Consider the following 5,000-nt stretch of genomic DNA (forward strand, 5'->3'; position numbering starts at 1 on the left):
ATAACAATATTTTTCGATACAGCATTTATTAGAACTAATAAAAATACTTTTGATCAATTATTTACATGCTCGGCTGTTTTACAGACAGTATTGCTAACAGTTCCTCAACACATGCCACGTCACCTCAGTATAGTAAAGATTACAGAGCTGATCAGAGTGTCACGACTGAGATGGTGTGGGCACGTGTTGAGGATGTATGGTAGAGAGATAAAGAGTGAGCAGGGCTTGGGAGGAACCTGTTCTGGGGAGAAGATCAAGAGGGAGGCAGAGATTTAATTGCAAAATAAGGTGAAGGATGATATGGAGAGAAGAGGTTTAGTGGAAGAGGATGCCTTTGATAGAAGACAATGGAGAGGGTGGATCAGGCAACCGACCCTTTAATGTAGGGATAACGGTGGAGAAGAAGAAAAAGGAGATGAAAAGGGAGAATTATATGGCAAGATAAGATGAAGGATAATATGGAGAGAAGAGGTTTGGTGGAAGAGAATGCCTGTGATAGAAGACATTTGAGAGGGTGGATCAGTCAACAGACCCCTTAATGTGGGGATAACGGTTTTAAAGAAGATTGCCAATAGCTTTTCTTTTACTAAACACAGCATTACTTGATGTACAATGTACAGCTGTCAGACGTCTCCCTAGCTTCCCGTAAAGTGTACCGGAATTAATGAAGTCAACTGTACACCTAAATGTTACCATTCGGTGACTAAAAATTTCTTAACAAAATAAAAAAAACAAGTCTCCCGAACGTGACCCGGAGTCATTTGCGCAGAGACCAATTACTTTCCCCTTGAAGACAAATAATATCGAGTTTGAGAAGAAAGACACAATACACTAGGTTTCACAAAACAAAAGTTGTGGCGCTAAAATGTTTGAGAGAGAGAGAGAGAGAGAGAGAGAGAGAGAGAGAGAGAGAGAGAGAGAGAGAGAGAGAGAGAGAGAGAGAGAGAGAGAATACGTTACGACTTTTCTTTAAACTTCAATGAAAACTTAACATAAATTACAGAATACATGATTTTCATTAATGATCAAAATTTGCACCCACATATCTAGGAGTATTTTAGGTTCTATAAATAGTATGTACTTCAATTCAGGCAACATTTGTTTAAGAACTGCCTAAATTGTGGTATCATTCATTTCGGATTTAGGAGACTAAATTAAGTCAAATAATTTGGTTCTCCGTATAAGAGGAAAGGGTAGAACTGACTCTTCCAGAAAAGTGTTAATAAATCCTTGAACTTAGAAGAGAGAAGAAAAATGTTGTGATTAAAATCTCAAGCATTAAGGTCTAACGTTTTAAGTTTAAAGGAATCTCAAGAATGGCAGATACAAGGGACAGTGACAATGCCCTATCAAGCAAGCTATTGCCCTACAGACTGACCATATATCCATTTGATCAGCGGCCAACCTAGGACCAGGGAATGCCAGGCCATGGCTGCTGATGATTCAGCAGGTAGACCTAAAGGGTCCCCGAAAAACCTCATCCTCAGCTCACAAGGATGGTCATGTTGCACACACTGCACGAAACTATCGACCTTGGCCGTGAGTCGGACCCAAGTCCGGTTATCGTCAGGCAGGGACGTTTCCAACAGGCCAATACAACCATAACTTGGGAAAATGACATTAACTCCATATGCTTATGCGGCTCAAAAAAAAAAAAAAAAAAAAAAAAAAAAAAAAAAAAAAAAAAAAAAAAAAAAAAAAAAAAAAAAACTAACAAACAAGTGGTTTCAAACACGGCAAACCCAGGCCCTCGCACGTGAACCTTCACGGAAACACTACCGTTGCTTAATTTTTTTTTTTTTGGGGGGGGGGGGGTTAGCTTCCGTCAATAATGGTAAACGAGTGTGAATCCGAACTTGCTTTACTCAGGTTATGTTGAATATGACCTTTCAAGGTCAAGGTCAAGGTCACGAGTGTGTAACTATACTCACTTGAGAGTTTTGGCCCTCTGAAATTCGGTGACTTGAAAATTCGACCCCTTGAAATTTGAATCTACCAATATTCAAAACTATTCCTTTTCACTATTTTGATATATAGAATTATATTTTTGACACTGAAAAATAATAATTTTGATATTGGTTTGAATTAAATCGCATATTGAACGAAGTTATAGTAAAAAAAAATAGTATCCCCTTTCGGATCTGTGTGACCTAGGACCTATAAGGTCCAAATTTTGACAGGATCTAGTGTGCTTTATAGCACATCTCTTCTGATAACTTATAGTAAATCGGTCAAGCAGTTTTACCTTAAAGTTGCTAAAAACAGAAAAATAAACTCAAAGAAATCTACCTTAAACAATACCCCCGCTGTTGAACAGCAGTCTTTATTTAACTGACAAGGAATTGCTATTACTATGAATTCCAAATAGTTGTGGTAATTATTAAAAACTATATATTGTTTAGAGAAAGTTTCATTAGTGTTTTTATCGCTCGCTGTCATTAAGGAATAAAATAATCTCCAAGATATTACTTCACTTCTGTATTCTTTATTAATTATAATCTCCTTTCTATTAAGATAGAGCCTGATGCAATCTTACTCTCATATATGTTTTATCTTCTCTTATATCTTTGGCTACATACAATCAGCAGTTTGACTTTGGGCTCCTCCCCCAAAATAGTATTACTTTGGAAACAAAAATGTAAAATGTCAAGAGAAATTCTATACTGCAAAATCACTTCCAATTTATTGTCAATGGATGACATAAAACCAATGAAAAAAGTCAGTGACGATTTATTGTTTCCGATATGTCGAAATAAACTAAATAAATGCGTTATTCTTCACATTCACACTGGAATTCCGGCTTTTCGTTTAGAAATACGAACGTACAAAGTACTATAGGGCCCATGGAAGTAATTATCGTGTGTCGTAATTACAGAGAATGAACTTGAAAATATTGCAACTTGTGTCATGCCTCTAATTATTATTATTATTATTATTATTATTATTATTATTATTATTATTATTATTATTATTATAATTATTATTATTATTACTTGCTAAGCTACAACCCTAGTTGGAAAAGCAGTGATGCTATAAGCCCAGGCGCCCCAACAGGGAAAATAGCTCAGTGAGGAAAGGAAAAAAGGAAAAATAATATATCCCAAGAACAGCAACAGCATTAAAATAAATATTTCCTATATAAACTATAAAAATTATAACAAAACAAGAGAGAAATTAGATAGAATAGTGTGCCCGAGTGTACCCTCAAGCAAGAGAACTCTAACCCCAGACAGTGGAAGACCATGGTACAGAGGCTATGGCATTACCCAAGACTAGAGAACACTGGTTTGATTTTGGAGTGTCCTTCTCCTAGAAGAGCTGCTTACCATAGCTAAAGAGTCTCTTCTACCCTTACCAAGAGGAAAGTAGCCAATGAACAATTACAGTGCAGTAGTTAACCACTTGGGTGACGAAAAAGTGTAATAACTAACATGTAAAGTCCTTGAGCAAACCATAAAAAAAAAAAAAAAAGTTTTTTCGCTCAGCGTTCTGTACCAGAACAAAGAAGACACTTTTCTGAAGGGAGTTACATCAATTAACCAGGTGTTTTTTTTTTTCTTTTAACGCGATTAAACCAAACACAGCAGTGCCCACAATAGACACAAAACAACAACAGAAGAGACAACCTTACAATACAAATGCTAAGTGTTAATCTTCATTGACTAAGTGGCCGTGGCTAAGGGGTTGAAGAGACTGAGTGGCTACAACTAAGGGGTCGAAGAGATTAAGTGGCAGCAGGTAAGGGATCGAAGGGACTAAGTGGCCGCAGCGTGGGGGTCGAAGCGACTATGTGGCCACGGCTAAGGGGTCGAAGAGACTAAGTGGCTACAGCTAAGGGGTCGAAGAGACTAAGTGGGAGCAACTAAGGGATCGATGAGACTAAGATGGCTGCAGTTAAGGGATAAAAAAAAAAATAGTGTCCGCGGCGTAGGGGTCGAAGTGACTAAGTGGCCGCAGCGTAGGGGTTAAAATGACAAAGTGGCTGCCGCTAGGGGATTGAAGAGACCTTGGAGTATTAATCCTCCTAGGAAGAGACTAAGTGGCTACAGCTAAACGTTTAAAGAGATTAAGTGGCTGCGGCGTAGCGGTCGAAGTGACTAAGTGGCCTCAGCGTAGGGGGTTAAAGTGACTAAATGGCCCCGGCTAAGGGGTTGAAGAGACTAAGTGGATACAACTAAGGGGTTGAAGACTAAGTGGCAGCAGCTAAGGGGTCGAAGAGACTAAGTGGACGTAGCGTAGGGGTCAAAGTGACTAAGTGGCCGCAGCTAAGGGAGTGAAGAGACTAAGTGGCTAAAGTTAAGGGGTCGAAGGGACTAAGTGGCCGCAGCGTAGGGGTCAAAGTGACTAAATGACCGCAGCTAAGGGGTTGAAGAGACTAAGTGGCTAAAGTTAAGGGGTCGAAGGGACTAAGTGGCCTCAGCTTAGGGGGTTAAAGTGACTAAATGGCCCCGGCTAATGGGTTGAAGAGACTAAGTGGATACAACTAAGGGGTTGAAGACTAAGTGGCAGCAGCTAAGGGGTCGAAGAGACTAAGTGGACGTAGCGTAGGGGTCAAAGTGACTAAGTGGCCGCGGATAAGGGAATGAAGAGACTAAGTGGCTAAAGTTAAGGGGTCGAGGAGACTAAGTGGCCGCAGTGTAGGGGGTCAAAGTGACTAAGTGGCTGCAGGCTGCAGCTAAGGGGTCGCAGAAACGCTTGCAAAGACCCTATAATAAATCTAGGGTGAACCGCACTGGCAGCATTAGAAATTAGAAAGTAGAAAGACTACGCTTTCTCGGTGAACTTGGATGATGGTGCATTACGCAAACATAATTAACTGGACCCTTTATTAGCATTTCGCCTGTAATTAAGCCACCAGCTTAAAATTAAACACTGGAAATGGACCCGGCTAGTGATTTTGATCAAAAAGTGATGAAATTTTCATTTCTTTATCCCCGTGGATTGTGATTTTCAAAATGGGTTCCAACAAAGGAAAATAGATAGTTATAAATTTTTTTTTT

This window comes from Palaemon carinicauda, chromosome 38 (assembly GCF_036898095.1).
Source record: "Palaemon carinicauda isolate YSFRI2023 chromosome 38, ASM3689809v2, whole genome shotgun sequence".
Lineage (NCBI taxonomy): Eukaryota > Metazoa > Arthropoda > Malacostraca > Decapoda > Palaemonidae > Palaemon > Palaemon carinicauda.